This window comes from Lathyrus oleraceus, chromosome 5 (genome assembly GCF_024323335.1).
Source record: "Lathyrus oleraceus cultivar Zhongwan6 chromosome 5, CAAS_Psat_ZW6_1.0, whole genome shotgun sequence".
In the NCBI taxonomy this organism is placed as follows: Eukaryota; Viridiplantae; Streptophyta; class Magnoliopsida; order Fabales; family Fabaceae; genus Lathyrus; species Lathyrus oleraceus.
In genome coordinates, this window is record NC_066583.1 from 520053000 (window position 1) to 520066169 (window position 13170).

The 13170-nt window shown below is 33.6% G+C and overlaps 1 long non-coding RNA gene across 1 annotated transcript; it reads left to right on the forward strand.

Annotated features, from left to right (window-relative positions):
- Positions 1 to 250: 250 nt before the first annotated feature.
- LOC127082976 (uncharacterized) lies at positions 251 to 1593 on the forward strand. Its single transcript, XR_007788273.1, has 3 exons — positions 251 to 914; positions 1012 to 1052; positions 1240 to 1593. It is a non-coding gene; the product is annotated as an uncharacterized LOC127082976 (long non-coding RNA).
- The last annotated feature ends 11577 nt before the right edge of the window (positions 1594 to 13170 follow it).

The following is a 13170-nucleotide window of genomic DNA, read 5'->3' on the forward strand; positions in this document are numbered from 1 at the left end:
AATTCTAAAATCCTAATTATACTAACCTAATCCCTAGAATTAATCTAAATTACCTAAACGATTAACCTAACTTAAACCTAATCCTAATTACCTAAAGGTTAATTAGGACTAATGTTAACAATACCAGATTGGGCCTGGAAATGGAATTTAGGCCCTACGAAGGGGGAGTGCATTGGCCATGAGGAGGTGTGAAGCAAAAACAGTTTAGGATTTACACCAAAGGGCCCAATAGCAGTGGATAAAAACAGAGAGAAATAAAAATGGACGGAAGCTTTAGCCTCCTTCACTGACTCGCGTGAACGGCTCTAAAGGATAAAGTATGTTCCTACGACGCACCTTTCCGTGCCGTATATGTCAACGGCGATGGCAATTCACTCCAATGAAACATGTCACACCATACTCTACGTCCAACTTTCCTAACCTAACCTAAGTGAGAAAACAAACTCCACCTAGCAAATCGATTAGAATCTTATCGTCAACGGAGAATGGAGATCCACCTCTCTGGTAATTGTCACACACTCCGATTAATGAAGATTATAGATGTGTCCCTCTGATCGGTTCCTTGCAACAACGAAGAGCACGCGATGGCGAAAGATCTAAAACAGGTGTTCTCGTGTTGACAAGCGAAGAAGATCGCTCCGCTTCGCCTTCGTTGTTCGCTCGTGTTTTATTGTGATGTTGGTTTGGCTTTGTGATTCTCCTGTGATTTTTTGGGGTGCAGGTGGTGGTGAAGAGGAAGTGTGTGAGGATGAGGAGATGACGCAAGAAGGTAGGATGGTTATGATGGCGGAAGACGGTTGAAGGCGACGATGGTGGTTTGTGAGTTTGTTAGCGGAAGTGGTTCTAAAAAAGAAACAGAAAGCGCGCGGAACCGAAGACTCAACTGGGAAACACACGTATTTATAGAATTAAAAGTGAGTTTGGTTTGCGTTTGGAGTTTTTCACTGCCATTTTCATTTTCTGCTTATAGCTGTTACGTTTTGAATTTGTATTGCCCTTTTTCGGTTGCAGCGCGTGGCTTATGCGTCGTGCTAGGAAGTTGATGGTATTTGGTGAGTTTCAAAGCTGCTTATTTCACAACTTCCCGTTTGCAACACGGATGTCGCATTTTTCTCAGCTTCAGTTGTGTTTCAAGTCGTTCTTGGCTTTCATGTCGTTTGCTTTTATTGTCGTTCTTGGCTTATATTGTCATTCTTGGCTGCAGTTTGGTTTAATGTGCGTTTCAAATTTTTCCTGTAGCTTCTTTTGAATTTTCGCCCTGGCTTGAGTTGTAGCAGCATGCGCGTGCTGCGTTTGGTTTTGAATCATTGTTACACCTTGGCTGCACTTGAACGGTGTTGCAACTTCTTCTTGGTTCTAGCAGGATTTTCCATACGTGCTTCAATGGGATTAGCTTGTTTTAGATCCATTGTGTTTGGTATTCAGTAGCAGTGCAATTTGGATACAACTCATGGTGGTACCTGCATTTGTCTTATTGGCAAAGACTTTGATTTTAATAACGGACATGGGTATTGTAATATGGATAATATGCCTTTTGGATTAAATGGATATTTAGTCATGGATTAAAAAAATTCAAATTGGATAATGGACATGATGAACGGATTAATTTGGATAATGGTTTTAAAAATATTAAAAATGGATAATGATTTTTGATCAAATGGATATGGATTTATTTGGTGGATTGGATGTGGATTTATTTGGTTATTTGGAAGAATAAAAATGAATAATAGGCTAAAAAAAGAAAAAAGAATGAGAATGGGCTTAACCAAGATTAAGAATCTAAAATTATCGAAACCGAAATATCGACCTTCAAAATGACGGAGTGACCTCTACAATTAATTAGAAACTCAAAGATTAACTAAAATTCTACAAATCAAATCTAACCTCAAAAATCAATCAAAACTTCAAAAATTAATTTGAAGTTGAAATCAACATGAAGTTAGAATTAATTGGAACAATTATTGACCCGATGACGAGATGATGACTGTAATGATAACAGGAAATGAACTGATGAATCCAACTGAACCAGAAACACATAAATTCAAGTCACGTGTCTCCTTATGTTGAACCATGCTTATTCAAATGAAATGAATACTTGAAGATGATATGCAAACGTTTGGGGTTAGTGATCCATATGATCAATGTGAAGGGTAGGGCGAATTTTTGTGTATGACACAAGCGAAGATTGTTTTTTGAAATTAGAACGCATTTAGTATTTTGATTTTAGAAATAGGAAACAAATCTGAACTCTTATTGTAGGTTAAATAGTACACCATTTGGAAAAAAAGTGTTTTTGTAGGCGAAATAATGCAACATTTGGTAAAAGTGTTGCTGAAAGTGTATGTTTCATCAAGGGTCACATTCTATAAATTGAGCATTTCGAATTCAATAAAAATACATTCTAAAAATCTATCATATTCACGTAAAATTCCATATTTTATGTTCCCTACATTCGAGGTTTCATCGATCTTGTGCAAACTCGAGTATAAGATAAATTATTATGGGTATTTCTGCGTATAAACTCTACTACAATTTGAAAGTGCTTGAAATACTATAAAGAAAGTAATTTGTTTACGAATGTAGCCTCGATCGATTTGATTTAAATTATTTTTTTTTACAATCTTTTAGTATGTCAAACAATGGCGCAACTGACACTTCTGTATCAAGAATCAAGAACAAAAATCAACATCATGAATTCGGGTATGTCTTTTTTATTTATTTTTTATCATAGAATTTAGAGTATAGTAAAAATCATAATATTAAGATCCTGAATGAACTTTCTCCAACAATTAGTATCAGAATATAGTTATCTATCTTATGATTCTCATTGACATAAATGGTATATATATTTCATGAATGAAGCTGTAACAATTGTTGAACAATACAAATAAACAGTAAAGCATTAGTCATGCATTATATTTTATAATAATACATATATTTTACATGATAGAAATATAATTTACGAATATTTGTCTTTACATATGTTCTAATAGCCTCTATTATATTGACTCACATTTCACGTCGGTTCCTTTATTTTGAAACCAAAGCTTCATCATACTGCAACTTTTAAGAAACCATGCAAGTTGTATATGTCACTTTGATATCCTATTTACATACTGACAGGTGTTGCTACGCGAAAAATGACACAGCCAAATATTTAAAAAGAGATTGCTCTTGATTAGAGTTGCACTAAAGACTATGGGTAGAGACAAATATTTCAAACAACCAAGCCAAACGTCTTGTGTCCAAAATATTAATAATGAGGGTAGAAAAGTTCCATTCTCACTCATTCTCGACCACTTAAGACTCATGGCGCAGAATCCTTATTGTATTTTATTGTGTTTTAAATTTTGTTTGAGAAAATATCGTTTGATCTTGAATCAAGGGTTAGTTTATTGTTTAAGAACCTATGGTGACGATCATAGCTCCCAAGGTTGGCTACCAAGCAATCAACAGACAAAGGGAAGCAAGAAACAAAAATACACCAAAATGGGGAGAGGGATACAAGAAAATTACATGGGAGATAATGCAAGAAATAAAAGGTCTTATTGTAAGGTATCCCAAGAGAAAGTCTTGTGTGTGCAAAGTGGCATAAACTAAAGAAGTGGATAATGGTATTACAAAACATGTCTCCCTTTTGCTTTAGGGTAGTGCCATGAACGCTATAGGTCCAGTACAAGTCCATGATGAAACTCCAAGTGGAGCATAGGTCAATCACAATAGCAAAGGTCCAATACAAGTCCTCTAGGTCTCACAATTAATTCTCAAGTATCACATCATTTTTTGGTCTTTTCATTTTATCATGTTTTTGTTCTTTTCTTTAATAATATAACAAGAAATAAAAATACAAAATAAGAGAATATATGAAATGAGATAAAATAAAATGCATGAGATATATGATAATGATGATGAATGAGAAAGTAAATTGCAAGAATTAAGTGACAATAAGATAAAGTCAACAAGGCAATGGTTAATGATAAGGGTTAATGGTTAATTTGTTGCATCGGGACAATATAACGTTATGTTAAACAATTATAAGTAGGCTTATATAGAAGCCATACCTATCTGAGGTCGGTCAATAACAATTATGTGTCAAACATGCTAGAGAATTAACAAAAGAATTAATCTCCTAAAATATGTAACACAATGATTCACAACAAAAGAAGAAAAACAAAGATGATGATGAGAAAAGTGAAGAGGAGAGCTAAGGCAATCACACAAGGATCATCTATCGACAAGTCAAAGGACTCAAAATATGGTACACAAAAGGATAACCTATCAAAAATTCAAAGTGTCAAAAATTATCAACTGATCATTTATCAACATGTTTGAATTGAAGAAGATTGAATCAACCAAATGACCATCTATCAATGATTTGAAATATGGAAGACAAAATCAATCAAGCAACTGCTCAAGCTCAAATAAAAAATAAATAACAATTGAATTAAAATGAATGCCAAATTGAAATTAATTTGTAATTTTAATATCATATATTAAATTATAAATTAAAATCAAAATCAAAATTTAAAATAAAATCACATTTAAAGTGCAAAGTAACATAGAAATTAAATTGCAAAATAATCGGTTAAAGGAAATCAAATGAAAAAAATACAAGAAAATAAAAATTAATTTGCAAAAATAATATGGTATTAAATTGAAAAATTAAAATCAATATAAAATGTAAAATAAAAATCACATTAATTTGTAAAATAATATAAGGAATTAATTTGCAAAATAAAGTGAAAAAATAAAATTGAATTAAGTTTGCAAAAATAAATTGATAAAACTAAAATAAAAGTAAAAATAAATATCTAAAAAGTCAAAATAAAATAAAACAAAATGATATATAAAAGTCAAATAGAAAAAAACAAAGAAAGTAATAGAAATAAAAAAAGATGAAGGGGGTGTAGGCTGCAATTGGCAGGTCCAGAAACTAAATTCAACCTAAGCCCACATGCGTTGAATCCAAGCTGAAGGAGATCTGATGAATGGTCAATGGTGGACCCTCAATAGATCAAGTCCATTAGATCTAATCTAGAGGTCCAAATGCGCTGACCATGAGCCTCATTGGATCTTATTACTAAAAAAAGGTAAACATGATGTAAGGCTCAAATTAAGAGGAACATCTTAACCAAGTTAACCAACCCTTACTAAGTCCAGTTAGCCACATCATTTGAATGCACCAATCAAAAATAGACAAATGAAAATTGATTATCTGTTGAATTTAAAACACGACAGAAAATGGAGGGAAGAACTTCGTCTTCAACCTCGAGTTGCCTAAAATCAAAACTAAGCATTTCTCAAATTCATTGCGCGAACAAATGTCCATTGCACTCGGTCTGGATTACTGAAGCTTCCTCCATGCTTGGAATCCATTGATTTGATCTGAGCATGGAGAATTTTGGCTTACATCCTAAAGAATAGAGATCCTAATTTAATAATTAAATGATGAATAAACAACAATGGATCCTCAGATGTTAGGGGAAATGATTAATGAAACAAGCTGAGTAGACTGGTAACTAGTTTGATATGAAATGATGGTGGTTTCTACCGTTCCGGAAAGCTTTTCAAATGCAGCTTGTACATGCCAAGATGAGTGAGAATCGGGTGAATCTAACAAAATGGAAAATGAAATATTTGTCGAGAATGATGAGCTGTCCATTGTACAATTCAATGCTCAATCCACCTCTTATTTTGTGAACTGCAAACAAGAATCTTTTAACAATGAATGGTGGTCCCTACTCCTAAAAACTCTCAAATTGCATTTTCTCTTGTAGCCGATTTTGTTCTTTTTCTGACGCATTTGGCTGTTGCATTTGGACCTCAATTTGACTGCATTTGGAATTTGTACTATAGCACATTTGGACCTGCAAATTGATTGCTCTTTACACTCTTTAAATATGTCTTAATGAATGATCCATTTCACTTGAATTGATCATATTGCTTGTCAGATTCATGGTTGTCCGTGTTTGATTTTGAAGTGATGAATTGATGATACAGTTGCAACGACTCTTGTTATGTTCATGGCTGACAATCTTCTTTCTTTCATGGATTGTATGATGATGCGATTTCCATGCTATGCTTGTTGCAAAATCAAACACACCGTGTGTAGTGCAACTTTAGTTGGAACATTATTATGTTTAGTAAAATGGGTAATGTGATGTGGTATTCTATAAGATGCAACAATAACTCACTTAAAATTTGAATTGATTTTTTATGATTCCTTTTTAAATTTATTATAATATGCGCTTACATGTATATTATAATTGTTTCTAATGTTTATAGAATTTCAGCTGCACGTATACATGATTTTGTGAATATTAGACATATAAAATTTGTATTTAACTTTTAAAAATATTTATTAATGTAGAGTTTGTTAATCCCTAAAGTGGATAAATTATTAAAAGTTTATAATTTAAAAATTTTATAATTGTTTTTTGATTATGGACGCCGATGTATTACTTAATTATGAAGTCAAAAGTGTATTGTTTAATTTGGAATTTTTTTATTTTTTTTGTAAACAGGAATTATATAAAAATAGTATTAGGGGTACTCTAACCCTTCTTACAAGATAGAAACCCTGTTAAAATAATGAAGGAAGAGAGAATCTAGACCAACTGAAACTAAAACATACAAGTCAAAGGAGTTTGACAAAACTCGAAAAAATTACTGTTGGGATGAGAATTTTCTCCTTCAAAAGACCACTTCCAAGCCGTCAACTTAATGTCCCAAAACAGATCTGAAACTATACAAGGGACTCCATTAAATAAAATAGCATTTCTAATCTTCCAGAGATTCCAAACCACCGCCATCCAAACGATACCTATGTACCCCTTCTTCAACAATTTAAACTTCTCGACACTAAACTAACTCGAGAAAATCTTCCATACTACGACCTCATTCACCCACTCAATCCCAATCCAATCTACCACTTTCTTCCAAATAACCCTGCCGCCCTACAATTGAAGAAGAGGTGGCTCAAATCTTCTTCAACCTGGAAACGCATAAGACACGGAAGATCACGAGGAGAATGAATTATATCTCTTCGAACAAGTTGATCCTTCGTTAGGGTCCTGTTAAGGAAACACCTCCATACAAAGGTTCTGACTTTGAAAGGAGAGTTAGTTATCCAAAGAGAACCAAAAGCCTTATTCATGGTCGCGTCGAAATCGTCAATGACCCTAAGCTCTTCCAAAATAGAGTTACCAGATTTAACCTAGTATCCTGCCTTCAAATTAGGTTTCAAATAACGATATTCAAAGACCATACCGATGGAACTCCTTTATCCAACACCTGGAGACGTTGGCTTAGACTACCAACTGAACAAAAATCTTCATGCCCGAACAAACTGAAATCACCCCAAACCTAATTACCTTCTATCCAGCAACCCATATCACATATTGAAGTTTCTTTAAGATTACTAATCGAGTACAAGTCAAGAAAAATAACATTCAAAGGGTTATCACTCACCCAATTATTAGACCAACTTGCCTTATAATAATCAATTAATAACAAATCCTTCCACCAAGTAGAACAATTCTTCTTAGTTCCCTCACTACTCCCCACCATGATAGCTTTCCTTAATTACCCATACCTAGCCGTAAGAATATCCAACCAAAAAATGTCCTTCTCCATTAGAATCCTCCATTTCCATTCCAGCAGAAGCACAATGTTGAACTCTTCAATCTTCTTCACTTATAGGCCTCTTAGCCTAAGAGGTTTGCAAACTTTATTCCAAGCAATGTTCGCGAGATTATGAGTCTATTAGAATAACTAACTGCAAGTGTATAGTCTATCGCGTAGTTTTAAAAGATATCGTTCCCATAGACACCAATAGTCAAATCTATCGTTTCTAATTGTTACGGTTTTTATCTAAGGAGAATGAATTAAAAATGAGTGATACGAAATTAAATAACTTTAATAAATTCAGGGAAATAATACCAGGATGTGGCCCTCATCAAACAACAATACTCTTGATTTCTTCTAAATAGGATACCTGTACGGGGTAATATTTTCTACTTTGAAAAGAATATAATTGAACAGGCATTGTCGCTTCCGCATATCCAGAACCAGATTTGACTATCTAATCTATATTGTCCACTACCACGTGTGACCGGCGCTAAATGCGTTAAATTAGTAAATCCTATTTTAAGAAATCAGACTCTTTACTCGGTTGAAAAGTAATTTGATTTGAAAATTTAACTTAAAAGGGTTTCATGCTTTTTCTCTGGAAACCGATCCTAAACCTAAAAACGTGTCCGCAAATAGTTTTAAAACCTCCTTCTACAAATATTAGACTTTCTTAGTTAATTAACAAAGTGCTTTCGTGGTATTCATTAATAAAAAACAAACCAATCTTATTCTTTAATGTCGGACAACTTTCGATCTTGCCCAATGTTTTCCCGTCTATACTTTCACAGTGACCGATTAAATTAAATTCAGAAAGATTGTATTAAAATCAAAACAGCCCATAATCGAAATCCTAAAGAAGCAATAGTTAGAGTATCGTCAAGTAACGGTCCTCACATCCCAACATTAATAAATTAGCTGGACATGTTTATGACAAATATGAAAATATAGTTTGAAGCATAGAAGTAGACATTACGGAAAAGTAGTTTAAAGAAATACAATGCGGTAAATAAGACTTGTAAATAAAAGTAGTGTGAGGCAATATAAATAAAGAGCGGGTAAATAAATAAAGCAGTAATAAAATGCAAAATATGATAAAAACCTGCTCCAAACGGAGGCTTGAATCTGATACAAAGTAAATTGCTGAAGACTTGTAAAGGAATATAAATGGCGGAAAGATTAAAATGAGGGAAAATAATATGCTCCAAACTTTATAAAAAACTCAATACTCTCTGGTGTTATAACCTCTCGATGTGATGAGTTATAAATTTGATCGGTGATTTTCGTGCTCAAGATTGTGCTAAGCTTGGATGCCTTGAAAAATGAAGTTTGAAGCTTATTTACAATGTTCCTAAAACCTAAAATGTCATGTGAAGCTTTCTTATTTTTAGGAGGAAAAATAGGGGAACATGGGAAGAGCGGAAGACCAAGTGAGTCCATTTTTCTAACCGTCTGACTTTCACAACATTTTATGGGAGGAAAAATAGGGGAACATGGTAAGAGTGGAAGACCAAAAGAGTCCATTTTTTAACCGCCTGCCTTTCACAAAGGATGGCGAATGCCATGTCAAGGTGGAGAATTCAATCCTTCCAACATGGGGAAGAGTGGGTCAATCCACCCGTTGGTGAGTGGGACACATCATTTCTAATATGACCTTCCCATGGCAAACGCGATGTAGGTCTTCTTGTGTGCAATTTCCATTTTTTCATTGTTTTGCATCCGAATTGTTTCCTTTCTTCGCATATGGTCCCAATATGGTTAATACCTGAAATATAGACAAAATACCCACATAACACTGGAAATAGAGATAAAACGATTGCAACACATGTACAAAACGAGTCAAAATAGCGGTGTAATTTGGTGTGAAATTCTGGTATCAGATATGAAATGTCGAAGGTAATGTCACGACACTAATATCTGAACAATACAAATAGTATAAAAGATAAAGAACAGTAATGCAAGAGACACAAACAATTGTTAACCCAGTTCGGTACAAACTCACCCGCGTCTGAGGGCTACCAAGCCAGGAAGGAAATCCACTAAACAGAATTAGTTCAAAGACTCTCAGTAAACAACTTCAAGTTACAGTCTTTTCACCTAATCTCTACCCGAGTGACTTCTACCTTAGAACTCTTAGATATGAGATCCTACTCAGTCCCCCTCAATCACAGCAGTGATATAAACCAAGAATTACAATGAAAAGAAGACACTCTTCAAAGACACATTGATCTTGCTTAAAAGCTTCAACCAAGTAAACACACACTCATGCTTCAAAGCTTAGAGTGGACAAATTACAACTCAAAAATCAGTCCAATTCAATCATCTATTAATGAATGAATGGCTTACAATACACACTACCATACAAGACTAAACCCTTATTCTCTCTCAATATTTCGTTCGTTATTTCTTGTGTATAAAACCAGGTTTTCCATGTCCTTTATATAGAAGTGTTTGGCTGGGCTTGGACATCATAAAACCCTAAAACTATTTTCCATTCATATCTTCTCATGACAACTGATTATATCTCGTTGGAAAATAATTCAATCTGGTTGTAATTACGGATTGAGGGCGCATTCAATCATTACATTAATCACACATTCATTATCATAAAAAACGCAATCACATAATACATAACATTCAGACTGAATGTTCTGTATACAAATATCATGACATCGGGTCTAACATCTCAGTAAAATCCTGCATATTCACATTTTAAACACCCTGCAGGTACATGTTATCTTATGTCAAGATAACACTTGTGACAACTTGTGAACACTCTAGGTTTTATCAAAATTGCTGCCAACACATAGAACTAAGAAACTCCTCCTTTGGCAAATTTTGGCTAAAACATACATCAGACCGTTTGTTCACAAGAGTAAAAAAAAACATTAGCAGTTTAGCAGCAGAAGTAATAAAACACACATTTACTAGCTAAAATAGCAACTATTAAACACACATGTGCTTCTTCTCCCCCTCAGTCTGATCAACATAGATATCTCCTTCAACAATACTTGTAACATACATCACCCCATCTGACATCACCTTCAACATCACCTGTTGTAGCGGGGTTTTCGTTACCTTTAGGTTTATTGACAAAACCAAAAGTAAACATACGATTCGAGTCGCCACCGCACTTTTATTTGTCAAAAGGAAAGGCTAAAAAGCGAACAAAAGCCAAGTAAGAAGTATTTCAAATCAAACACTAATAAAAATGTCAGAGATCTAGGTAAGGGGGTTGGTTATGAAATGGGAATGTTTTACGCACCCAAAATATCCTTAGTACTCTAAGGGAACCCTTTTTACAAATATGTGTTATAGGTTGGTATTTGTGAAAATATTTGTGCAAAAGATGGGAGTGATGAGAAGAGAATAGATTATATTTATAAATTTTGTTGTTTGAATGGATGAACGCATTGCCTACGTACCATCAGAAAGGAGGATCAAAACCTCGTAGTTCGGGGTAAAAATCTCAAAGATTGGTGAATTGATTTTGATCAAAAGCCTTAAGGTCTTTTGTTATCAAAGGGAGAAAACTCAACCTAAACCAACAATCCACCATGTGAGGAAGGCTTCAACATGCTAGTGAGGGGTTAACCCTATAATAAGCATGGAAGGCTTATAATCCAACACTAAGGATGAGGTGAGATTTACATCAACCACTATGATAACTCAAACCTATGACTAATGTTTATGAAAAGGTTTTAACAAGTGGTCATTGGAACCACAAAACAACTTAAAATGGGTTATATTTACAAGTTAGATTTATTTACAAAATAAAGTCAAAGTTGGATTAAAGTTTATTCACAATGAGTATTTAAGAAAAGAGTTTTGAAAAGTCAAAGGCTTAAGGCCTAGGTTTCTAATTTGAAACAAAGTCAAAGTTTTGAAAAGGATTTTTTGGCTTGGTTAGAGTGGGGAGAAGAAGAGAAAGGCTATTCCTAAAGCATACAAAGATAAGAGGGGAAAGAAAAAGCCTTGGAGTTCCTTTTCTTTGGACTTAGCACACAAACAAGCAATCAATAATTTGAATTCAAGCTCTTAGGATCTCCACTTGGATTGGCTCTTAACTTGGCTACTCATGACAATGGTCCTCTTTTCACAATCTTAAGATGGGATCACTATCACAAAAAAGAAAACATCAAAAAGCACACAACACAATAAAGGGAATGGACAAAGAATATGTTTGGAGGAGAAGTCTTTTGATATCAACTTTGAATTTTAGCATTCTAAAGGCATGAGGCCTAGTTTCTCTTCAACAAATTTTGCATTCTAAAGGCATGAGGCCTAGTTTCTCTTGAACTCCTTTAAGCATAGGTAAGTCCTAATTCTAAGTCCTTTCTCCTTTTTGCATTTGGTTCACATCAAAACAACATAAACAAAACAAGATAGCAATATATTTATATACAATAATGGGCTCAAATGAGGAAAAGAAAAATGACATAAACATAAAATATGTGCTGAAGTGAGCAAAGTGAAAATCAATATGAATGATGAGCAAGAAATAGATGACATTAAAAGTAAATGGCAAGAAATTAAAAGCTCAAATTAAAGTTAGTAGTTAGTAAGGTTATGTTAGCTTGTCATAAGACAATGTAGCGCTATGTTAAGCAATCGTAAGTGAACTAATGTAGTAGTCACACCTATCTGAGGCCAGTCAATAAAAATATAGGCAAAGAACACAAGTTAGAGATCATGACTAGTAAGCCAAACTCCATAAACATGCCAAGCCAAACAAAAGGGGAAGGGCCTTGTATTGACTTTTAGTTATTTGCTTGACCGAGAAGCAACCTATCTTGGACACAAAACAACTCACTTGATCATGGATCAAGTTGAGTTTGTTTTGGATCAAAGAAGGTTAAACTTCTCATTTGTCAAGAACAACTTCAAGACTTTAACTCATTGGCCATTGATGGAAAAGAAAGGGATGAAGATGAAAAGGAGGGAAAAAGAAAACAACAACCAATTCCAATTGATCAAATGTGAATCAAATCAACATCAATCAACACCAAACAAAAGAGAAATGAAGATAACAAGTCAAGAAGACAACAATATTTTTTTGGTATTTTTTGAATTAAAAGAAAATATAAATAAAAAATGAACAAACCAAAAGGAACCTTAAATTGAATTCAAAGCCACTTCAAAAAGTCCAATTAAATTTTCATAGGTTCAGCATAGTCAAACAAGCTTTGACTAATTTTCTCACAAATTTTTGAAGTCAGAAAGTAATTAAAAACAATTAAAAATAGCATAATATGAATTAAAATCTCAAATAATCTCAAAACAATCAAGAAATTGTTGAGACTATTTTTCATTGACTTATCATGATCCATATAGGCTATGAAAATATTTTTGGATTTTTTAAAATTCAGAAGGTATTTTAAAATGAATTAAAACCATTCAAAATCAAATAATCCATGAAAAATATCAAATGAAGTCACAAAAATAATTAAAAATCATAATATGAAACTAGATTTTTCAAGAAATTTTTTGGAATTGGTCTCATATTTTTCTGACTTCAAATGAATTTTTCATGAATTTTTG